The sequence below is a fragment of the Podarcis pityusensis genome (genome assembly GCF_964106645.2).
Source record: "Podarcis pityusensis genome assembly, chromosome: 3".
Taxonomy (NCBI): Eukaryota; Metazoa; Chordata; class Lepidosauria; order Squamata; family Lacertidae; genus Podarcis; species Podarcis pityusensis.
In genome coordinates, this window is record NC_138026.1 from 9052446 (window position 1) to 9078333 (window position 25888).

The 25888-nt window shown below is 43.5% G+C and overlaps 1 long non-coding RNA gene across 2 annotated transcripts in view; it reads left to right on the forward strand.

Annotated features, from left to right (window-relative positions):
- The window catches only part of LOC308473679, a 147246-nt gene extending 127598 nt beyond the window's left edge, over positions 1-19648 (forward strand). For both annotated transcript variants that reach the window (XR_013984186.1, XR_013984187.1), the window contains exons 4-5: positions 1192-1535; positions 19301-19648. This is a non-coding gene — a long non-coding RNA (uncharacterized lncRNA). The remainder of the gene's footprint in view (positions 1-1191; positions 1536-19300) is intronic.
- Positions 19649-25888: the final 6240 nt, after the last annotated feature.

Here is a 25888-nt window from a genome sequence, read left to right on the forward strand (position 1 = left end):
TTTTCTGCTCCATAAGACACACTTTTTTCTTCCTAAAAAGTAATGGGAAATGTCTGGGCATCTTATGGAGCAAATGTGTGGTCCCTGGAGCCGAATTGCCCAGGGGAGAAAAGCAGATCATGCTTTTTCTTTTTCTTTTTTTGAAAGAGGGAAGTGGGTGTTGAAACAAAGCCGCTAATCATCAAGCGATTGGGGAGGGAGATAAGGGACGCTAGCAATAAAGGAGGCTGCCTGGGAGGGGGAAGGTAAAGACAGCGGTCTTGCAAGGAGAGGAGACAGGAAGACTAAAGCAATGAGGAGAGGAATTAGAGAAAAAGGAGGAGCAAAAAACTGCTCCAGCTAAGGAAAAGACACTATGGCAAACAAGAGGGAAGGGAGTGTTGAAAGGAAGCAGCTGAGGGGAGGGAGATATAGGATGCTAGAGATAAAGGAGGCTGCCTGGGAGGGGGGAGGTAAAAGCCCATGGATCCTCAGGATTTTTGCATTGGGTCACCCCAAATTCACCATCAGATCACATAGCATGTCCATGGCTACAGCCTGCACCAAAAAAATCACCCACCCACTCTTTCGTGGGGCCGCAATGGCGCAAAAACGTGGTTACAAAGCATGGATCCACATGGATCCTCAGGATTTTTGCACTGGGATACCCCAAACTCACCATCAAATCATATATCTGTGGCCACAGCTTGAACCACAAAAATCATACATCCACTGTTTCGTTCAGAATTTTTTTTTTCTTGTTTTCCTCCTCTAAAAACTAGGTGCGTCTTATGGAGTGAAAAATACGGCATATTTCAATTATGTTCCAAACAACTTTGATATATCTTGTAATCCATAAATGACCGTAGAAAAATGGCAATTGTAATCCAAATATTGTTATTGTAATACCAAATGAGTGGCAGGGTCAAATATTGAGCATTCCAGATGCTGTGCCCTGGTCTTCATCAAACGTCAGTATGGAAATTCCACCTTCCAAATTAAACTCCAGCTGTTCCAGGCACTTTGCCTCCATGACGTTACCCCCCAAGTTCGACAAAGTCTTCTCCTGCCAAGCTTCAGTTGCAAATATGAAGTTCCAGAGTCCTTTTAACTTGTTCACAATTTAATTGCCAGATCTCTTTGTAGTAAGGTTAAAGCTTACAGGGAAATGATATACAATGAATTGAAAAGGATGGCCTCTCTCTCCTTCAGGTGGGTTGGTACCTTGGCCAATTTCTCTCTTCCTGGGAAGGACAGCCAAATGGGGACACATGGATTAGTCTGTATCCTGGCACCAGCATGTGGTCACAGTGGCCAATCTCCTTCAAGCAGGTGACATCAGCATATGGTCACAGTGGCCAGTCCCTCTCCTTCGGGTGAGCAGCATCAGCATGAAGTCACAAAGGCTGGGGCCTTTCTCAAGCAAGCAGCAGCAACAACATGAGGTCACAGTGGCCAGTTTCTGTCTTTGAGGCCAGTGGTATCATCATGTGGGGAGTACATTGGTCAACCTTCATTGGAGCAGGTATAGTGGACACATTGCCCTGCTCATCAAGGTAGGCAAAAGGAGGACTGTATGGCTACTGTAAATTTTATACCATGCTATGGTTTAAGAGAAAATTACATGAACATAATATATCGTTGGTAACCAACAGCGAGTAAACTGGCAAAAATGTATAAATCTAAACCAAACAAGTGTTGGAAATATAAAGAGAAAGAAGGTTCTTTTTATCATATGTGGTGGTCTTGTATAAGGTTAAAGCTTACAGGGAAATGATATATAATGCATTGAAAAGGATGTTTGAAATAACCTTTGTAAAAAAACAAAACCCAGAATCTTTTCTTTTGGGAATTATAGGGACAGAACTACCTAAATTGTATAGAAATTTATGTATGCTACTAGAGCAGCAAAATGCTACTTGCTCAAAAATGGAAATAAGCAGAAGTCCCAGTAAAGGAAGAATGGATACAAAAACTTATGGAATATGCAGAAATGGCGAAACTCACTGAAAGAATAAGAAATCAAGGTAACAAACTTTTTTAAATAAATGAATGGAAATGGTTTGTTGAATATTTACAGATAAATTGTAAACAGATAAAAACATTGGCAGGGTTATTGTAATAACCTGCAGTTTCATAAGAGTATACATTCAAAGTAGATAATTAAATGAGCAAATTAAATGAATTTGAATATGCAGAAGATATTGAAAAATAAATATAAGGAACCGTAGAAAGAGGGGGAAGGAAGTCAAACTTTGAAATGTTAACTTGATTGTAAAACTAATGAAATGTATAAACTTGAAAAGTATAAATAAAAACTTTTGTAAAAGAAAAAGAAAAAAGAAAGGCCTGCCTTTACATCAGGGACTGGACAAGGACTGCCCACCTGATGTCAGTGTTAGTTTCTGTTTGCGCCACTGTGCAGTTGCTTGGAGTCACAGGACTCTGTTTACATTCTAGGGATTCCAGATTGTTGGAAGTCTCACGGAAGACAGGAAACAGATGTAATGTTTACTGGTTTCCTGTTCCTTTGTGTTTTCAGTTGCCCTCTGCTCTCACAGAGAGTTGATGTATTTTCTTTTCTGTCTGCGTAATTAGGAATAAAACTCTTTAGCCATGTAGCTCATACTATCTCGTCCTTCCGCATGCTGCTGTATACTCTGCGTAATGGGGGAAAGTGCTTGGAGCCTCATCAAAGGCTCAGGTCATTAATCATGGCGGAGGACTCGACCGGAAGAGTCGCTTGGTCAAACACAAGTCTGACAGTCAGAGACTGGCTGGATGATAAGAAGTGGGGGGGGGGGCACTATCCAAGGAGCCCTCATGGAAATCCCAGAGGAAAAAGTTTCAGAGCCTGGGGATTGGTGTTGGGACATTGAAGGCAGGTCAGAGGGTTAAGGGGATGGGGAAGGAGTGGTTGGATGGTGAAGAGGCAACTGACTTTAGTGAGCAAGAAGAGCCAGGTGCAGAAAGCAGTTCAGACTCAGCAGATGAAGCAGAGGAGGAGGGGCCAGAGGCTACAGAAGTATCCAAGGAGCTTGCCTTTCCTACTGTAGTAAGCTCCCTTCTTCCCCCCATCTCCAAGGCCATGGAGAGCTATGCGTGTAGCAGAAAAAGAGCACAGGTTCCTCTCCCCTGACGTGGTTTAAGGCTGCTTGGGAAACATCCTGCTAAGGAGAAGACTTAAGGGGAAATAGGAGGCAGGGACTGCCAGTCCTGGCAACTTTTGCATAGGGGCCCGTCCTGTTCTGAGGGGCTGCTGCCTTGTATGCTTTTTTCTTGAATAATGAGTTAACTTTTCTGTGTCTTGAGTGCCGACCTGCATCTGAAGCAGCCCTGACACCTAGCGCTCTTGTAACACAGCCTTTGCCAAGTTGCTGCCTTCCTTATGTCAACGGACTAGCGCTCCCATCGGCTCTGGCCAGCGCGTGCTGGAGGGCACCAAGTTCTCGAAGGCTGCCCTAACATGTTTTGACAAAGTGGGAGGCAATGCTTAGCAAGATTAAAACAAGGAGGGGAGAGCGCTGACTGGCCATCAAAGCATTAGCACCATCTCATCATTTACCTAAAGGGATGCTCCATTGACTCCAGAGGTGCTTACTTCCAAGTGAGCTGGTGCAGCACAGAGCCTTTGACACAGAACTGGAGAGGTGTCTGTCCCTGGTTAAAAATCTCAGGCCTGCCATGAACTCATTCGGTGGCCTTAAGCAAGCACCCTCAGGCAGCCTCAGCCCTCCTTGTGAGGATAAATAAACTGAACAGCCTAACTGGGTTGTTGTAAGAATTACTGTGGGGTCCTGTATGTACCAGGGACGCGGGTGGCGCTGTGGGTTAAACCACAGAGCCTAGGACTTGCTGATCGGAAGGTCGGTGGTTCGAATCCCCGCGACGGGGTGAGCTCCCATTGCTTGGTCCCTGCTCCTGCCAACCTAGCAGTACGAAAGCACGTCAAAGTGCAAGTAGATAAATAGGTACCACTCCGGCGGGATGGTAAACGGCGTTTCCGTGCGCTGCTCTGGTTCGCCAGAAGCAGCTTAGTCATGCTGGCCACATGACCCGGAAGCTGTACACCAGCTCCCTCGGCCAATAAAGCGAGATGAGCACCGCAACCCCAGAGTCGACTGGACCTAATGCTCAGGGGTCCCTTTACCTTTACCTTTACCTTTACCTGTATGTACCGGACTTTTCCGTGTATAAGGCAAGGGTTGTTTTACTCTAAAAGAATGTTAAAAACCACCAACGATAGAAGAATGGCAGATGAAGATGTTGGAGTTTCTGGAGCTGGCTGACCTTACTGGAAGAATCCGCGAACAGAAAGAGGAGGAATACCAAGAAGTCTGGATGAAATATAAAGACTATTTAGCTAAATATTGTAATATAATATAATTGAGAAGGTTCTTGAAAGTACTAAAGAGGCCTAGGATAACAATAAGAATGTGGTATAGTAATATGGATTTAAGACAATAAGAAAAGAGTTGAATATAGTTAATTGAAGGAACTAATTACAGTGGTACCTCGGGCTACATACGCTTCAGGTTACATACGCTTCAGGTTACACACTCTGCTAACCCAGAAATAGGGCGTCAGGTTAAGAACTTTGCTTCAGGATAAGAACAGAAATAGGGCTCCAGCGGGGCGGCAGCAGCAGGAGGCCCATTAGCTAAAGTGGTGCTTCAGGTTAAGAACATTTTCAGGTTAAGTACGGACCTCCAGAACGAATTAAGTACTTAACCCGAGGTACCACTGTATTTAGAAAGATGTCTGGGAGAACTGTTACAAGGTGATATAACGAAATTCAGTTAGGGGGGATTTGAGTAAGTCACTTAATAATGGAATTTAAAATGAATATAAGAAGGAATATGTGGTTGTTGTTTTTCTTTTTCTTTTTCAGTATTGTAATGTGTTTTGTTTTGTGTGTTTTATATGTTATAATTGTTATAAATGTGGAAAACTAATAAAAAAAAATGGGGCGAAAAGAATGTTAAAAATCGGGGTGGCGTCTTATACACGGATAGTGCATATGCGGGATGGGCGATTGGTTGCAGCTGCGAGCCGGGGGTTGTCAGCAGTGATTGGGTGGGTGCTTGGAGGCTGTTGGAAGGGCTGCTCAGGATTGGCTGCTGCTGCGTCAATGGCTGCCGTGGATTGGCTGCGGCTGCGATTGTCAGCGTTGGGTGAGTAATTTTCAGGGCTCTCCCCTTCAAAAAAAGCTGAACAATTTTGACAATCCTCCCTCTAAAAAGCTCAACAACTCTGGGTCATCTCCCCCCACTTTCTTAAATTGGAGTCCTCAGAAGTCTTAAATATGGGGACGTCTTATAAACCAGAAAACACAGTAAATCCCTTTGGCGTGTTATGGGTGGCAGCCAACAGAGTCATCTGAACAAGGACTTCTGCTTGTGCAACAGAGCCTCTCCCTCTCTTCTCCCTGCCCCCCACATCAGTTTTGGAGGATTGGGGAGGAGCACCCAAGATTTGGGGCAGGGGCAGGAGAGAAGAGGGGCAGGCGGGAGAGGCTCCATGTGTGAACAGGATAGCTTTATTGAATTCAACCCTACATAAATGCCAACTATTCTTATTGAGTGAGTTGGGACACAGGAAGAATTATGTTAAATACTGTATTTTTCGCTCCATAGGGCGCACTGGACCATAGGGTGCACCTAGTTTTTTGGGGGGGAATCAAGAAAAAAAATCTCTCTCCCTGCCGAGAGAGGCTGCGTGGGGCTAAAGAAGCCATAGCCACGTGCAGCCTCTCCCTGCCGGAGGGGCTGTGCGCGGCTATCCCTGAAGCCTGGAGAGCGAGAGGGGTCGGGGCACACCAACGCCTCTCGCTCTCCAGGCTTCAGTGAAAGCAACGCGTAGCCTCCGGAGCGCGGAGGGAGCTCTCCCTCTGCGCTTCGGAGGCTTTGCGTTGCTATCGCTGAAGCCAAGGAGCCTGCATTCGCTCCATAGGACGCACACACATTTCCCCTCAATTTTTGGAGGGGAAAAAGTGTGTCCTATAGAGCGAAAAATACGGTACTTTATAAAGAGAAAAACCTTTATTACACCTGAAGGAAATCACATTTGGATTGGGCAAGCCCCCCCCCCCTTGAGATTGTATTATAGGAAAGAGTTGTCCTAAATGTTTTCCTTATTAATTAAGGATTGCATTCATATGATGACCATAACATTATCCTGAGAAGGCAAGGGGGGGGGACAGGGGGAGAGAAATCTCATTTTCTTCTCAAGCGATTCAATTTCTGCTTAATTTTCTTTTCTCTGCGTTTCTCCCCAAGTCCAAACAGTGTCATAAAATATGGAATGGAAAGCAATAACCAGATCATTTACATTAGTGAAACAGCTGCATTTAATTCTGCTTCCATCTAATACAGTGCTATAGAAAAATCTCCTCCTATAGACCATCTCCCCCCCCCCCACTGCAATACAGCCTTTCCTCGCATGCTCTTAATTATGGCCATAATTAATTTTAAACGGGCAGTCTACCATCAATTCTACATTATTTGTAATATATCCTCCAGCTGACAGACACACACACACACACACACACACACAAATCCCCAGAAGAAACGGCCTCTCTCTGGGCTGTCTTTTTAATGAAACTGGTAGATTACTTAAGGAATTGGCACTGAGACTCGTTTGTGCAAAATTGCCTGGTCCGCTGTCAAAGCACATTGTGTCTGCCCATTGATGGATTGCATCACTCATAGCTTTTATAGTTGTGGTAAAAGAGGTCAGGCTGCCCAGATTGATAAATCTGAATTTCTTGTAATATTTTATACCTCTACTAGACATATGCATAGAGCCAAATTTATACTTAAGGCTCTGTCCAAAACTTTCATCTCCGTGGCCAGCTGGCTGGAACTGGAGTCCTTGGACAAACCTTGGGGGAGGAGAAATACCCAGCAGAGTGAAAAGGAGATATATATATATATATGGGACGCGGGTGGCGCTGTGGGCTAAACCACAGAGCCTAGGACTTGCTGATCAGAAGGTCAGCGGTTCGAATCCCTGCGACGGGGTGAGCTCCCGTTGCTCGGTCCCTGCTCCTGCCAACCTAGCAGTTCAAAAGCACGTCAAAGTGCAAGTAGATAAATAGGTACCCCTCCGGCGGGAAGGTAAACGGCGTTTGCATGCACTGCTCTGGTTCACCAGAAGCGGCTTAGTCATGCTGGCCACATGACCCGGAAGCTGTTCGGCCAGTAATGCGAGATGAGCACTGCAACCCCAGAGTCGGTCACGACTGGACCTAATGATCAGGGGTCTCTTTACCTATACACACACACACACACACACACCAGAGAACTGGGCTTAGGTGTACAGGAACAATGGAAGGGCCACGTGTTACTCATCCATGGTCGAAGGATGACTTGGGTCTTGCATTCCTGATAGCCTCCCCGCTTCCCTTGCATTATGGCCCCTGTTATGTACTGAGTTGAATAGGACCCAAAATGCAGCAGTCTGATTGGTCCTAGAACAATAGGATTCAGAATGCAGCAGTCTGATTGGTCCTAGAACAATAGGATCCTGAATGCAGCAGTCTGATTGGTCCGCAGGAGCCACCCAATCCAACTCCAGATGGAAGTGAATCCACAACCTGATTGGCCTACAGGAGAATCCCAGAATTAGCCAATCACGTGGGGCCCATTGTGTAAATAATGTATAAAGCAGACATTTCAGGGGAACTTCCATTTCTCCCTACTAAAGAGCATAACCAGAGACCTAATTGCAAACATGCGCTGGATTATGGAGAAAGCTAGAGAGTTCCAGAAAGACATCTACTTTTGCTTCATTGACTATGCAAAAGCCTTTGACTGTGTCGACCACAGCAAACTATGGCAAGTTCTTAAAGAAATGGGAGTGCCTGATCACCTCATCTGTCTCCTGAGAAATCTCTATGTGGGACAAGAAGCTACAGTTAGAACTGGATATGGAACAACTAATTGATTCAAAATTGGGAAAGGAGTATGACAAGGCTGTATATTGTCTCCCTCCTTATTTAACTTACATGCAGAATTCATCATGCGAAAGGCTGGGCTGGATGAATCCCAAGCTGGAATTAAGATTGCCGGAAGAAATATCAACAACCTCAGATATGCAGATGACACCACCTTGATGGCAGAAAGTGAGGAGGAATTAAAGAACCTTTTAATGAGGGTGAAAGAGGAGAGCGCAAAATATGGTCTTGAAGCTCAACATCAAAAAAACAAAGATCATGGCCACTGGGCCAATCACCTCCTGGCAAATAGAAGGGGAAGAAATGGAGGCAGTGAGAGATTTTACTTTCTTGGGCTCCAAGATCACTGCAGATGGTGACAGCAGTCACAAAATTAAAAGACGCCTGCTCCTTGGGAGAAAGGCGATGGCAAAACTAGACAGCATCTTAAAAAACAGAGACATCACCTTGCCAACAAAGGTCCGTATAGTTAAAGCCATGGTTTTCCCAGTAGTGATGTATGGAAGTGAGAGCTGGACCATAAAGAAGGCTGATCACCGAAGAACTGATGCTTTTGAATTATGGTGCTGGAGGAGACTCTTGAGAGTCCCATGGACTGCAAGAACATCAAACCTATCCATTCTTAAGGAAATCAGCCCTGAGTGCTCACTGGAAGGACAGATCATGAAGCTGAGGCTCCAATACTTTGGTCACCTCATGAGAAGAGAAGACTCCCTGGAAAAGACCCTGATGTTGGGAAAGATGGAGGGCACAAGGAGAAGGGGACGACAGAGGTTGAGATGGTTGGACAGTGTTCTCGAAGCTACAAACATGAGTCTGACCAAACTGCGGGAGGCAGTGGAAGACAGGAGTGCCTGGCGTGCTCTGGTCCATGGGGTCACGAAGAGTCGGACACGACTAAACAACAACAAAGAGCATAAAATAAAGAGCATGAAATCCACACTCGACTCCAAGTATATTTCAGCCCCTTTGGCCATTCCAACTGTGCACAACAAATGTTTGACATACCGTATTTTAAATTCAGTTCTCCATGTTTTGCTGCTGTTTGGGATTTGTTTTTTGTTTCTACAAAATCCTCATGAAAATTCACCAGCATTTTAGCGCAAATTTCTAGCAATAAGCACATTTTCCCTCACAGTTTTGACGAAAGTAAACATTTTGTGCAAGCCATTTCCTCCAGTAGAATGCATTTTTGTATATTTTCACGCGTTTCTTTGGTTTTATACACATTTCCCCCTGCTATTTGCACTTTTGTAGATATTGGTTGGTAGACTGCATTGCAAAATTTGGGTAAGTGCAAATTTCGAAGGATAGCTATGTTTCAATTCGCGTCTTATTTCAGAAAATGCAAATTTTATAGTTTCAGCTTTCAGTGTATACTGCATCATTTTTTTCCTCCATCCCAGCTGGAGAACTCTAATCCAGAAGTAGATAGTCTTCAAGTCTTTTACTTGAACCCCAATGTCCACCAACCAGAGCAAGGTGCAAAATTATGACTTGAGAAGCAGGAGCAGACAGACAATGATGACTCAAGGGATTGGGTCTAAATCTACACCTGAGTTATTTCAGCAACCTAATTTGGCAGTGGCATCAGCTTTAGTTGTTGCTACTGACAACAAATTAGGAGCCAGAAATTATTGCTGACCAGATGATGATGATGATGAAAATTCGTATACCTCCCGATCCCCACAGGTCTCAGGGATGTTCACAAGATAAAAACACAATATAAAAACACAAAATACATATGATGTGTATGATCCTGTGATTTACCAGTAGGTCCCAATCTACTGTATTTTGCGCACCATAAGACACACTTTTTCCCTCCTAAAAAGTAAGGGGTAATGTGTGTGCATCTTATGGAGCAAATGCAGGGGGGAGGCAGGCAGGAAAAGCCCCCAAGAGCCGCACACAAGCTCCGCAGCCAGTCAGTCCCTTCTTCCTCCTCCTAGAAAATCCCGCAGGAGCTGCACGCTCCTTAAAGGGTGAGTGGCTCCTGTGGGCTTTTGCGGGAGGTGGGGCTTCTGCCATAGCCGCGCACCACCTCTGCTATGGCAGAGGCCAAGACAGCAAGCGGGATGGATCCTGTCCTGTCCGCTGCTCTTTGGGGCTGAGGGGGGGAATCATATTTTTTTCTTGATTTCCCCCTCTAAAAACTAGGTGCGCCTTATGGTCCGGTGCGCCTTATGGAGTGAAAAATACGGTATCGTCCGGCTACCCCTGCTGCAATCTACACTTCTTCCATCTGTTCCTCGCCTCTTAGGCTGGGATGCCCTTTTAAATATCCAGAATGATCTCAGCATCCAAAAAAACCCCAAAAAACAGTAATCTATCAATTTATCTTTTTAGGGGATGGGTGGAAGCAATTAGTCAGAGCCAAAGGTTATTAATTGGGGCCCTGCTCCATTTTATGGGGAATTAAAAGACAGTGCATTCATTTTGACCCTGGGCACCAGATCGAAGCATCAAAAGAGGTTCCCGGGAAATTTTCCCCATGTATTTATTTTTTTATTTATTTCCACCAGCAGCGGCAATAATTTAAAACTGCATGGGAGACGGGAATAAGGCTGACATTCAAAGGCAGCAGCTACGCTTTAGAAGCAGGTGAAACAAGTAGATTTGAAAGAAGCGGACATAAAGCATAAAAGCGAATCCTTGATGTACACGGACCTGATATCTGAGAGGGGTGAAGCAAGGGGGGGGGGAAAGGAACTAATGCCAGTCATAATTGATTTGCAGGATGGGGTATGTCAAGGGTAGGGAATGTCATGCAGGAGCTGAAATGAGGCAAGTGAAATGAGCAAAGCCCTCTTCGCCTGCTCTTGACAGCGGAGCGAAGATGGATGGCATATTCCGCTATCAGGACAGCTGAAAGAATTGCTTGTGAACACATCTTGGGGTCCCCATATTGATTGGCCTTGCTTCCACAGCCCATGCTAATTAAACATTACTTTAACAGGATGAGACTGACTCTGATCAGAGCTGGAGGGGGATGGACAGCAAATGCTGTGCTGTGTACATCTCTCTGTCCAGAAGAGGACTCGAGCTTTTGGTGTTTTCCCCTTTGATACAGCTTCGCAGTCTTTCAAATCGCAGGCCGGTTTGTTCAATACCAAGTATATTATAAGCCTGAGGAGTCAAGGTGAATTTTTGGAGACCATATAATTAACATTACAGTGGTACCTCGGGTTACATACACTTCAGGTTACATACGCTTCAGGTTACAGACTCCGCTAACCCAGAAATAGTGCTTCAGGTTAAGAACTTTGCTTCAGGATGAGAACAGAAATCGTGCTCTGGCGGCATGGTGGCAGCGGGAGGCCCCATTAGCTAAAGCGGTGCTTCAGGTTAAGAAAAGTTTCAGGTTAAGAAAGGACCTCCAGAATGAATTAAGTACTTAACCTGAGGTACCACTGTTCTTGCATATAATGTTGATGAGCATGAAGAAGAAGAAGAAGAGTTTGGATTTGATATCCCACCTTTCACTCCCTTTAAGGAGTCTCAAAGCGGCTAACATTCTCCTTCCCCTTCCTCCCCCACAGCAAACACTCTGTTTTGATAATATCTCTTGGAGTTTTATGAAGAAGAACCTACGGGGATGGGGGTAGGCCAAGGTTTTGAAAACGGTATAAGTGCAATTTATTCAGAACAAAAGGCTAAACTAATTGTAAATAATGTGGTGACGGAAGAATTTAAGATAGAAAAAGGGACAAGACAAGGCTGCCCAATTTCCCCATTGCTTTTCATATCGGTCCTGGAGGTTCTGCTGAACATGATTAGAAGGGACCGGTTGGTTAAAGGTATACAGGTCGGAGCCAAACAGTACAAACTGAGAGCATTTGCAGATGACTTAGTATTGATGTTACAGGAGCCAGAATCGAGTACCAAAAGAATTTTAGAACTGATTCAAGAATTTGGTCAAGTTGCAGGATTTAAGTTGAATAAGTTAAAGACCAAGGTCTTAGAGAAAAATTTAACACCAATGGAGAGAGAGAGGTTTCAGAATGAGACAGGTTTAACAGTGGTTAAGAAAGTTAAATATTTGGGGATTAACATGACAGCAAAAAATGGGAATTTATTTAAAGACAACTATGAAAAATGCTGGGCTGAAGTGAAAAAAGATTTGGAAATTTGGTCAAATTTGAAGCTTTCACTGCTGGGCCGTATTGCTGCGGTAAAAATGAATGTATTGCCTAGAATGTTGTTTTTGTTTCAAACACTGCAAATTGTGGACAAAATGGACTGTTTCAAGAGGTGGCAGAGAGATATTTCTAAATTTGTCTGGCAGGGCAAGAAGCCTAGAATAAAATTTAAAATGTTAACAGATGCAAAGGAAAGAGGTGGATTTGCCCTGCCAGACTTTAAACTTTACTATGAATCAGCAGCTTTCTGCTGGTTGAAAGAATGGTTGCTTCTTGAAAACACTGACATTTTGGATTTAGAAGGTTTTAACAATGTATTTGGATGGCATGCATATCTGTGGTATGATAAGGTCAAAGCACACAAAGCATTTAAAAATCACATCGTCAGGAAAGCATTGTTTAATGTCTGGATAAGATATAAGGACTTATTGGAAAATAAAACCCCAAAGTGGCTGTCACCAATGGAAGCAAAAGCTTTGAAAAAGCTCAATATGGAGGCCAAATGGCCGAAATATTGGGAATTTTGGAACAAGACGGAGATAGACTGAAATTGCAGAGTTTTGAGAAATTAAAAAACAAAGTGTGAGACTGGCTTCATTATTATCAGATAATGGAGGCATATAATTTGGACAAGAAAATTGGCTTCCAGGTGGAAAAATCAAAATTAGAAACAGAACTGTTAGAACCCAAAACTAAGATTTTGTCAAAGATGTATAACTTGCTGTTGAAATGGAATACTCAGGATGAAACGGTGAAATCTGCTATGATTAAATGGGCACAAGATGTTGGACATAACATAATGATGGCTGACTGGGAACAGTTATGGACCACAGGTATGAAGTTTACGGCATGCAATGCCTTAAGAGAGAATATTATGAAAATGATATACAGGTGGTACATGACCCCAGTCAAGCTTGCAAAAATCTATCATTTGCCCGATAATAAATGTTGGAAATGTAAAGAAACTGAAGGTACATTCTTTCACCTTTGGTGGACATGCCCAAGGATTAAGGCTTTCTGGGAAATGATATATAATGAATTGAAAAAGATATTTAAATATACCTTATTGAAGAAACCAGAGGCCTTTCTCCTAGGCATAGTCGGCCAATTGGTGCCAAAGAAGGATAGAACCTTTTTTATGTATGCCACAACAGCAGCAAGAATACTCATTGCAAAGTACTGGAAGACACAAGATTTACCCACTCTGGAAGAATGGCAGATTAAGCTGATGGACTATATGGAACTGGCAGAAATGACTGGCAGAATCCGAGACCAGGGAGAAGAGTCGGTGGAAGAAGATTGGAAGAAGTTCAAAGATTATCTACAGAAATACTGTAAAACTAATGAATGTTAGAACGATGTTGGATAGAAATTAAGTGGTTTCTAGCTGTAATGCTTCAAGGGAATATGAAAAAGGGGTTATTAAGAGGTAAAAATCTAACGTTATTATTTTAAGACCAAAGATTAGGATAAACAAAGAGGGTAAGGATTTGCTGAACCAACAAACTGAACTGGAATACAAAAAAGGGAGGTATGAGGAGGTCCGGGAAACAAGCTAAAGAAAAATAAGCAATGGAAAATCTGAGTGTTTTTAATCATTTTTATTTTGTATTTTTTTTCTTATTCATTTTTTATTGTAATATTTTTAAAAATCCTAATAAATATCTTATAAAAAACAACAACAACAAACACTCTGTGAGGTGAGTGGGGCTGAGAGACTTCAAAGAAGTGTGACTGGCCCAAGGTCACGCAGCAGCTGCATGTGGAAGAGCGGGGAATCGAACCCGGTTCCCCAGATTACGAGACTACCGCTCTTAACCACTACACCACACTGGCTCTCATGGAGGATGACCACTTAGAGTTGTTGAGTATGTTGTACGTATTCATTCTAGCAGTCTGAATTTGTGAATCTCGTTGTGTGAGAGTTTTCTCTTGAAAATTCTTGATATATGGACAGAAATAGTGAGAGCTGAATTAGTGCTATTTCAGTTCCTTCAGAGTGTTGCCGTTTTCAGGTTTTTGATGATAAACATCAGGATCTTTGTGGTGGGAGATTCCCAGGATCTGAATACAGTCCCCAGGTCAACTCTGAGATGAAAGTGAAGAAAAAGACTTTGGGAACAAAAAGAGCTGACAGCAATGTTGCTATGATCCCAACCCTAGACAAGATCTATTCCTCTATTGTTCTTTTCCTCCTGAATTCCAATTTAACTGAGGGAATGTTTTTTGTTTTTCGTTTTACTATTATTATTTTACTTAATTTTGTTTTAAAAAGCAGCAAGCAAATTAAACAGAGCTATCTTAGAGAAAAGAACAGGGTTACAAAAATAGACTTCTACCAAGCCACAGGGCATATTCTGATAAACAGTAAAAGCATCTCCATTTGCCTGCTGCATTGCTTGCTTGTTGAAAATCCTCTCTTTTTATGAATTTCTTCATAAGCTGATCCCAGCTTATTCCAGCCTCCCTCAACTTGGTGCCCTCCAGGTCTTGCTAGGGTTGATAGGAGTAGTGGACACCATTTGGAGAAGGATGCTTCATCCATTTTTCTATTAGAAAAATTAATTGATTAAAAAAATCAATTCATGAACCAATAGATGCCCAGCATTTTCCTCCCAATACCTTGCCCAGACACTATTCCAGATATCAATACATTCATGACCAAGGGTTCCAAAGTGCTTGGTAAATCTTTCCCAGATACACCTAGCAGCATTCTTGGTTACAAAATACTGAAGTCTGGAATCCCAGCCCCATATGTCTGCTTCTAACAGTACATTTTCCTTATATGCAAGTAGAATCAGGAAGTATGGGGACCTAAAATGCAGATATGGCATTCAAATGGAAGCTTCCTCCATTTTATTTGCAAACCGATCACTCAGCGTTCAACCAGGCAACCAACCTCTTCAAAGAGAAGAGACAGAAAGGAACAGGAAACTGCCTTGATAGAGTATTTCCAATTAGCAAAGCTGAGTGGAAAAGTCAGGGAAACCTTAAATCAAAAAGTATACAGAGAATGGAAAATATTTAAGGAATATATAAGACTATATTGTAAAAATGAGACCATCCTAGCAGAATTGAATGATATTTATGTATAATAAATAAATAGAATAAACATCTTAGAGGTATATATGAAAAAAGAAATAAACTGCGTGATAAAATCAAGACAATAGAAAAAGCATAATGAGAAGGATTGGAAGCTTTTCACAGAAGACTTTATTGGATAAGATATGATGTTGTATAAATATCTGGTATTTTAAATTGTTATTTTTTTCTTCTTGTTACTTTTAAACTTTTTGTATTTTTGGATGTGCAGAATTTTTCTCTTTTCTTTTTTCTTCTTTTCTTTTCTGTGCTTAACTTTGTAGTATTTACCTTTATTGTAAGATTGTATTTTAAACCAATAAAGATGTATTTTTTTTAAAAAAAGGAAACTGCCCTTGCTTCCTCTCTCTCCAAAGACCTAGTTGACCTTTGACCTAGTTGAGCCTTCTCTAGAAAATAACAGCTCTGTGGTCCTTAACTCCTTCATTTACCAACTCTCATAGACCTGCATTGTTCGGTTTGACTGCAAAATCTCCCACGTTGATAGTGTTTCAAATACAGTGCATTCAAACATAGCATTTTATGCATATTATATCTTTAGCAGACCCACCCAAAACCTTTGAGCATCTGTGAATCCTGTTGTTGTTGTTTAGTCGTGTCCGACTCTTCGTGACCCCATGGACCAGAGCACGCCAGGCACTCCTGTCTTCCACTGCCTCCCGCAGTTTGGTCAAACTCATGCTGGTAGCTTCGAGAACACTGTCCAACCATCTCGTCCTCTGTTGTCCCCTTCTCCTTGTGCCCTCCATCTTTCCCAACATCAGGGTCTTTTCCAGGGAGTTTCTCTTCTTATGAGGTGGCCAAAGTATTGGAGCCTCAGCTTCAGGATCTGTCCTTCCAGTGAGCACTCAGGGCTGATTTCCTTAAGAATGGATAGGCTTGATCTTCTTGCAGTCCATGGGGCTCTCAAGAGTCTCCTCCAGCACCGTAATTCAAAAGCATCAATTATTCAGCGATCAGCCTTCTTTATGGTCCAGCTCTCACTTCCATACATCACAACTGGGAAAACCATAGCTTTGACAAAGACAAAGACATCAGGTGAATCCTGTTAGTCTCATACAAAGCCCTCTTACATGGATAGGAATCGCGGGAGCCTTGGATTTCTTCAAAAGGAGATTTGAAAAATTCACACTTGTGAATAAGTCTATCAATGGTTATTAGCCCTGGCAGATGGATGTAACTGGGTTCACAGGCATCATTCCTTGAGAGACGGGGAAGAAAACTCCAGGTGCTTAGAGATGTTGTGACAACATCCCTCAGTAAAGATGGGAGTGATGTGATGTGACAGGGTTTTGAGATGGTTTCAAAACTTCTGACTCTTCCTGTCAGAACACTTAAGAGGTCTGTTATTATCTCTCTGCGGTGATGTTTCTTAATAACCAGCAGCAAGGCATTGAAATTATGTGGAAGAAGAGCCTGTGACCACATGGATGAGGCATTTTGGGAACAAACCGAGAACATTTATTTATACTTGATGAGGTTCATAGCTTAATAGGTACTCCAATAAGGCAGAACACTTTGTTTTGTTTTAAAAAAATAATTTTTTATTAAAGATTTCTTAGTTTACAAAAATACGTGCATTGTCTCTTCTTTCAAGTTGTGTTTCCTACAGATCAGTTTCATTTGTTGTGAGACATTAGTTTTGCATACAGTGTGTTAGGTTAGGAAGAAAAGAGGGAGGGGAAATGGTGAGTGGTACCTCAGGTTAAGTACTTAATTCGTTCTTGAGGTCTGTTCTTAACCTGAAACTGTTTTTAACCTGAAGCACCACTTTAGCTAATGGGGTGTCCTGCTGCCGCTGCGCCGCCGCCACACCATTTCTGTTCTCATCCTAAAGCAAAGTTCTTAACCCGAGGTAAAATTTCTGGGTTAGCGGAGTCTGTAACCTGAAGCGTATGTAACCTGAAGCATATGTAACCTGAGGTACCACTGTATTCTACTTATTGTATGTGTGGGGTTTTGTGTCAGTGTTACTTGTGTGGGTTCTCTTACTATTCGCTTGTTGTATTTCCTTGGTTGTGAGAGAGGCTGGGGTGGGCCTAGGGTGTGGCTGGTTGTCTTTGGTTGGTTGTAGTGAGATTTGTTTTTGGGTGTGAGTGGGGTGTGTGTGTTTGTTTCAGTCAGGTTAGCCAGATTGATTCGTATGCTGTTGGTGGATTATTCTTGTTGTCGTGTTGGGCTGTGTACAGTGGTACCTTGAGTTACAGACTCTTCAGGTTACAGATGCTTCGGGTTACAAACTCCGCTAACCAGGAAGTAGTTGTTCCAGGTTGAGAACTTTGCTCCAGGATGAGAATGGAAATCATGCGCTGGTGTCGCGGCAGCAGTGGGAGGCCCCGTTAGCAAAAGCACGCCTCAGGTTAAGAATGGTTTCAGGTTAAGAAGGGACCTCCGGAACGAATTAAATTCTTAACCCGAGGTACCACTGTATGTGATAAAGGGGAACTATACTGGGGTGAAGGCGTCTTCTTCTATTTGTCCCCATGTCAGTTTCAGTTTATTAGTTAGTTTTTCTAATAGGGCTGTTTCTCATACTATTTGATGCCATTGGTCCATGCCAGGCTTCCTCAACCTTGGCCCTCCAGATGTTTTTGGCCTACAACTCCCATGATCCCTAGCTAGCAGGACCAGTGGTCAGGGATGATGGGAACTGTAATCTCAAAACATCTGGAGGGCTGAGGTTGAGGAAGCCTGGTCCATGCTTACTCCTGACAGGTCTCTCCAATGTCTGGCTGTGATTCTTTTAGATAATAATCCCCACTCAGATCAAAAAGAGCTCATAACCCACCTACTCATGGCAGAACAATTTGTTATGAACACACACTCTTCACAAAAATAAGCCAAAAACTTTATTGAAATTCTCATTTTAAACCTGTCTTTAAATAGACTGATTCCTTCTAGAATGGCTATTGGTCTTACACTTTCAGCGCCTTCTAGAATTTTTACTTTCCCCTAAGAAAAACAATCTGGGTTGCCCTGCCTAGCTAGACCATAATTCAGCTCTAACCAGGCTCTAAATGGATCTCTAACAAGGCACTGTCCATGCCCTAACTAACACTGACAGACAAGCCCTATCTGACAGTTAGTCTGTCTAATTCTAACATTCAACTCTCCACTCTCTCTCCTGATTGGAAGACACTCCGCCCAGCTCTGATTGGTTTCTGGGTCACCTGGAGGCTAACCCATGATTTGTCCATCACAGATGCACTTTATTGTAGGCCCAATGCATTTTTCAAAAAAACCTTCTTTTCAAGGGAATGTGTTTAGAAACAACCCGCACTTTCAAGGTATAATGCAATAATTCTTGTTTATCTGGGGGTCAAATCAAATGAGATGTTAAATGCTTTTTTTTAAAAAAAAAAAACCTTTTAAAAAACCCATAAATTGCAGCCACTATTGGGAGGAAAACTCATATTATTCCTAGTTCAATTAGGAACTACAGAGGAGCAATTTTCATCTGGGGGAGGAAAAGGTTAAACCCTCCCTCCCTGTCTGCTGTGATCTCCCTCTAGACACAAAGTGGCTGCTGTTTGCACTTCTAAAAAACACATTCACAAGGATCACAGGGGATAATTCACTCAACACATTTCTTTCAGATCACTGTAATTGCCCTTGTTCATCAGTTTTATATTACATTTACACCCCATCTTTTCTGCAAGGAGCCCAGTTCGTTTCTGAGCACAATTCAAAGTGTTGGTGCTGACCTTTAAAGCCCTAAGCGGCCTCGGTCCAGTATACCTGAAGGAGCTTCTCCACCCCCATCGTTCAGCCCGGACACTGAGATCCAGTGCCAAGGGTCTTCTGGCAGTTCCCTCGCTGCAAGAAGTGAGGTTACAGGGAACCAGGCAGAGGGCCTTCTTGGTAGTGGCTCCTGCCCTGTGGAATGCCCTCCCAGCAGTTGTCAAGGCAATAAACAACTATTATACTTTTAAAAGACAACTGAAGGCGGCCCAGTTTAGGGAAGCTTTTAATGTCTGTTGCTGTATTGTTTTTAATATTCGGTTGGAAGCCGCCCAGAGTGGCTGGGGAAACCCAGCCAGATGGGCAGGGTATAAATAATAAATGATTAAATATTCTTATTATGGTGGCATACACACTTCTCCTCTCTATTTTATCCTCACAGGAATCCTGAAGGTTTGGCTGAGAAATAGTGACTGGCCCAAGGTAACCTGGTAGGCTTCAAGACTGTTGGACTTGCTTTCGACCAAGCTACTTCTCCGGTCGAGTCCTCCGATGGTGATTAACGACCTGAGCCTTTGATGAGGCTCCAGGCACGTTCCCTCATTACACAGAGTATACAGCAGCAGCTGAAGACGAAAAACGTATGAGCTACATTGCTACATTTTATTTCTAACTATGCAGGACAGAAAAGAAAATACATCTGCTCTCTGTGAAAGCAGAGAACCAACTGGAACAAAGAAAGCAGGAAACCAGTAATATCAACATCCATCTCCCGTGAGACTTCCAACAGTCTGGAATGTAAACAGAGTCTTGTGACTCCAAGCACTGCACAGTGGCAATAAACAGAAACCTAACAAAGACCAACCCTGGTCTCCCGATTCCTAGCCCAGTACAGTGGTACCTCGGTTTACGAACTTAATTCGTTCCGGAAGTCTGTTCTTAACCCGAAGCATTCTTAATCCGAGGCATGCATTCCTTACATAGGCCTCCCGCGGCCCTGGAAGCAGATTGTGTTCGTATCCTGGGGCAAAGTTCGCAACCCAGGACACCTACTTCCAGGTTTGTGGAGTTCATAAACCGAAGCGTTCGTAAGCAGGACTGTTCGCAACCCGAGGTACCACTGTACTCTAACAGCTTTAGCACACTGGAGAATCCCATTCTTGGCTCACTGCACTCCCTGGGCTTACCAACTTTGCTATTGCCTATATGCCATAAACTTTGAAAAGAGTTTCTGGATTTTCTCACATGCTGTAATTTGTTCCCCCGCCATAAAAGTTGAAAGAATTTGATGTCTTTTTATCTTCATCTTTTATTGATATTGATTTCTTCCTAAATTTACTTATTTTGAAAGCTAGGCTGGGCTAAGCTGGACCGACATTCTGGTCAACCCTGCTTAAATTGTTTATCATTTATACTTTGCTGGATCCCACTTTCAATTAAAGTACGCTGCATTAACATTCAGATGCTACTTTGCTTGGCGGATCCCAGAAGCCTTGTCCTGAGGGGTTGTGTCCATCATAAAGAAATATATTCCTGCCACTCACTAGTCAAAACTGTGAGCGTTTTATTCTTCTTTCAATTAATCAAACAGTTCCAGCTGGGAAACTGGGAGCAAAATCTTTAAAGCAGATCTGGTTTATTGGAGCAGATTGTGTTCCGAGCTGTTGTTCAATGAAAGCAGCCAGATTTCCCTTTTATGCAGATTTTTTTTTGTGAGTGTTGAAAAATAAAATAAAATGCTAGTTCGGTGCCTACTCACATTTATCTTCTACCACAAACATTTTTCATTCTGAACCCTAACGACAAAATGTTATATAGCAAAGAACCGTCTTACCCATAGTCTGAATAATGGCCCCTTGGCTTATTAATAAAAGATAATGAGGTAGATATTTCTAATAGGATAGCTTTTTTTAAGAACAATTTAAGCAAACAGGAGCTTTCCATCTTGCAGCTAATGTTCATTCAGACTTTCAAGTCTTTTGAGTCATGGGATATCTCCACATAGCTGCTATTGTCCAGGTGGGATCCAGTCACATACTTTCAAATTCAGGTTGCATTTTGATGGGAGATATCCTGCTTCCTGTGGTCACAGTAGCCAACCAGATGCCTGTGGGAAACTAGCAAGCAGGATTTGAGCACAAAGAACACTCATCCAGAGAGCCAGTGTGGTGTAGTGGTTAAGAGCGGTGGACTCGTAATCTGGTGAACTGGGTTCGCTTCCCCGCTCCTCCACATGCAGCTGCTGGGTGACCTTGGGCCAGTCACACTTCTCTGAAATCTCTCAGCCCCACTCACCTCACAGAGTGTTTGTTGTGGGGGAGGAAGGGAAAGGAGATTGTTAGCCGCTTTGAGACTCCTTTGGGTAGTGATAAAGCGGGATATCAAATCCAAACTCTTCTTCTTCATCATCATCCCGGCTGCAGCTTCCAGCAACTGGCATTCAGAATTGTTCCTTCCTTCCTTCCTTCCTTCCTTCCTTCCTTCCTTCCTTCCTTCCTTCTACCCCACCCATCTGGCCGGGCCTCCCCAGCCACTCTGGGCAGCTCCCAACAGAATATTAAAAACATGATAAAACATCAAACATTAAAAACTTCCCTCAACATGGCTGCCTCCAGGTGTCTTCTAAAAGTCAGATTGTTGTTTATCTCCTTGACATCTGATGGGAGGGCGTTCCACAGGGTGGGCCCTGTTAGCATAGTTCCGTTCCACCTTAAAAAGGGAACAGGCTGTTGTGTATCACTTGCCTGTTCACTTCCAGCTTCCCTCTAGGAACTTCCGTTTTGTATATAGCTTTTGTTCTGTCTGTTTTCCTGGACACGGAGGCAAGCAGTCATGTTTTTCCTTTGTTCTGATCTACATTGAATAGAGCTGTAAATATGCTCTCCTGTCTGCAACTTTCGTTGTGGAGACTGCACGATTCTTGGAATGTCTCTGAGGCTCTTGTCGCTAATTGACTGATGCTGTTCCACGGGAAACCGGTGATCGTCCGGAGACAACTGGTGGCCTGCCTGATGCCTCCGTCTCCCTGGCAGTATCCCAACAGGCCCCACTACCGAGAAGGCCCTCTGCCTGGTTCCCTGTAACCTCACTTCTCGCAATGAGGGGACCTCCAGAATACCCGCGGAGTTGGACCTCAGTGTCCAGGCAGAATGATGGGGGGTGGAGACGCTCCTTCAGGTATACTGCCTGAGGGTATAGCTCAGTGGTAGAGCATTTGACTGCAAAAGCATTACTGCCTCCAACCGTGGAGACAGAGCATAGCCATCATAATTGTAGCCATTGACAAATGGAACTATGTGTCTGCATCTCAGGAGCAGCTTCAGAGGAAGTTGGGGGCTCGCAGCGCGATTAGACATGGGCACGGCACTTGCTACGTGGCTCAGCTTGGGGCTTTTGCTCCTGGCGCTGCTTTTACCCACTCAGACGAGTGGCGGTAATGGAACAACTCTATCGGCTGCAAACAACAATTCAAGTCCAACGTCCGCACCACTTAGCACACTGAACAATACCACCACCAAGGAACATGGAATCTCTCTTCAATCAACTACTGGCCTCTTCATTCTCACAATCTCTCTTAAGAAATCCTGGTTGGGAAACTTCCACCATTCCCTACCCAGTGCCCTGAACCATCTGAGATGGCTAGACCTTCCTATCCCAGCATGAAAAAGAACCACAGAATACCTGCATCAAGTCAGTGCAGTTTGCGCTACAGTTCAGTTACTGGTACCAATTGGACTGAAAGTCTTATAAGAGCACCTGATGATCCATTTCCCCTGAAAATCAACCCTATGACCATTCAAGATTTGGAAGGCAGTGGGGTGGGCACCAGTCTTCAACAGCTGGAATTGGAAATAGAAGACAAAGAAGTACAACTTGACTGGCTATGGATAATGACTACCATGAAACACATAGGAGAGAGATCATGAAGGTATGCAAAATAAGGATTCTTTAATTTGAATAAAAATGAAGCTTCGAAAACTACTAGAAAATACAAATGGCGCTGGTTCAGTTAACTCAGTTTCGTATACAGTGGTACTTCGGGTTACAGATGCTTCAGGTTAGAGATGCTTCAGGTTACAGACTCTGCTAACCCAGAAATAGTTCCTCGGGTTAAGAACTTTGCTTCAGGATAAGAACAGAAATCGTGTGGCAGCAGCGCAGCAGCAGCGGGAGGCCCCATTAGCTAAAGTGGTGCTTCAGGTTAAGAACAGTTTCAGGTTAAGAACAGACCTCCGGAACGAATTAAGTACGTAACCAGAGGTACTACTGTGTAAGGATGTATCCAGCAGAACAGAGTAGTAGCCATTGATAGGCTTCTTCTCCATGAATTTCTCCAATTGGCTTTTAAAGCCATCCAGGATGGTGGCCAGCACTGCCTTAACTGTGTGAAGAACTACTTTCTTTTATCTGTCCCGAATCTTCCAGCATTAGAGGACCACGAGTTCTAGTGTGAGAACACTCACTTTGACGCAACACCATCTAACCATACAGTTCGCTAAATAGCCAACGCCATCTAATTACCCACAAACAGATCGGGATGAATGCTCAATAATCAGGTCATCTGGAAATGCTCTTGGGATACATACAACCTACAGGTTGTGTCCCTTGCTTCAGCTAATTAGTCAGAACATCATAGGGTGGAATAGGCCAACTGGTTTTATGCGCAGATGTTCCCCACCCCCAATTAATGCAGCTGTCTCGTTCTGCAGATGCTTTTGAAGACATCACCTGTAGTGTCTGCAAAAGACCAAGAGAGCATTTTGCAGGGCGGCCAGGTATGAATCCCAAGGTGGAAAAAGACAGACGATCAAGTAGATATGTGTTTTGAAGAAACCCTTTATTGAGGAGAAATGTTAGTGTTTCTTAATAAAAAGTGCTCAGGAAAGGTTTTCTGCCACCATTCATCTCCCGGTGACATGCTTCTGCACAACCTCAAATGCTATTTTTTGTAGACGCCCACCTTGTCTTCATAAGTCACACTAACAATACCTCCTCTTCTAGACTGTGTCACTTGTGAATGCTGCTGCAAAATGGGGGTGGCAACGTTATCAGATTGACTGTACATTGATGTAGCTTTGTCATTCAGTAGTAAGAGATGCAAAACATAACCGAAGCACCCTCTGTGAAAAATGACCTTGGGGTAAGCAATCTGCATCTGGCAAGATTGGCAGCCTGGTGGAAGGGGGGGGAAAAGGATTGTGATAAGATAAACATATTAGATAAGGAAGGATTAAGTTGAGCCCAGTTGCCCATCAACTTCAAGGTCACCTTGGCATTGCCCAAGGTCTGTTAATGGTCCAATCCACAAATCCAAATAAGGACTGAGCACTGTACTTCATCACATTCGACTCATCCTTCGCGCCACGCCATCTGCTTGTTGATGACATTTGTATCCTCTCCTGCTACCTCTGGTGCACTTAAGTCTTAAAAAAAATATATCACCAGGCTTTTAGACATTTTCATGCTACAGTGTATGTAGGCGGCAACATTGTCATCAGACACATTTGCATTGGTAAATTAGCCCAAAGGTAAGCCTCTGCACTAGGGATGCGGGTAGCGCTGTGGGTTAAACCACAGAGCCTAGGACTTGCTGATCAGAAGGTTGGCGATTCGAATCCCTGCAACGGGGTGAGCTCCCGTTGCTCGGTCCCAGCTCCTGCCAACCTAGCAGTTCGAAAGCATGTCAAAGTGCAAGTAGATAAATAGGCGGGAAGGTAAACGGCGTTTCCGTGTACTGCTCTGGTCCGCCAGAAGTGGCTTAGTCATGCTGGCCACATGACCCGAAAGCTGTACGTTGGCTCCCTCGGCCAATAAAGTGAGATGAGCACTGCAACCCCAGAGTTGGTCACGACTGGACCTAACGGTCAGGGGTCCCTTTACCTTTACCTTAAGCCTCTGCACTAGGTTTGTTTTTTTTTTAAAAAAAAAAGGTTACTGACACTTGGATGGTTAAGTCCAATCAAGGCGACTATAGGGTGTGGCGCTCATCTTGCTTTCAGGTCGAGGGAGCCGGCGTTTGTCCACAGACAGCTTTTTCAGGTCATGTGGCCAGCATGACTAAACCTCTCCTGGCGCAACGGAACACCGTGACAGAAATCAGATCGCACGGAAATGCTGTTTACCTGCCCGCCACAGCGGTACCTATTAATCTATTTGCACTGGCGTGCTTTCGAACTGCTAGGTTGGCAGGAGCTGGGACAGAGCTTACCCCGTTGCGCAGATTTGAACCGATGACCTTCTGATCAGCAAGCCCAAGAGGCTAAGTGGTTTAGACCACAGCGCCACCCACTCCCAGCCTCTGCACTAAAGGAACCATGGCCCAATATGCCTGCAATGACTCTCCTCTTTGTTTCACATGTAACACATGTTTATTTCATGTGTTATCCCTCTGCCATCCTGGACAAACAATACAACAATGTACCGTACAGACTCTGCATATGTGGGCAGAAGACATATTGCACTATTTACTATATTGCCCACTATACACTGGACCCAGGAGGTGATTTCTCACCTTACCATTCATACAGGAAAGATGTCCTTTCCCAGCAGAGAAGATCCTGTGGCTTCTTAGCTATGTAAATTTTTCAGTGACTCACAAAGTTGCCCTTTTTGCTCCAGTGGTCAAAAAGATCAGAAATAAGACCCTGGACAATATAGGGTTGAACTGTAAGGGAGATGAAGATCTAAATGGAGACTTATTTGGATTGAAGCTATTGTGGTTATTTCCTGTGTTATCTGGGCATGTTTGGTGGGAATGTTTGAGAGTGAGGGTTGTATGTGGAAGTTTGCTGAGGATGACCTTGGGAAATGTTACTGAGGCAAATGTGGCTGCCTTTGTTTATTTGCTAATTATGTTTTATATGAGGAATGTTTATTGTGCTTTTGCATTTGATTTGAATTTGTAATGTTGCGAGGGGTATGTTTGAGATAAAATTTTGTTTTGCTATAATTTATCCAGCTTTACAACTGGATCTTTATTGCATTTTGCATTTATATTTATGTTGTATTTTGATATTCTGTAATGTACTAT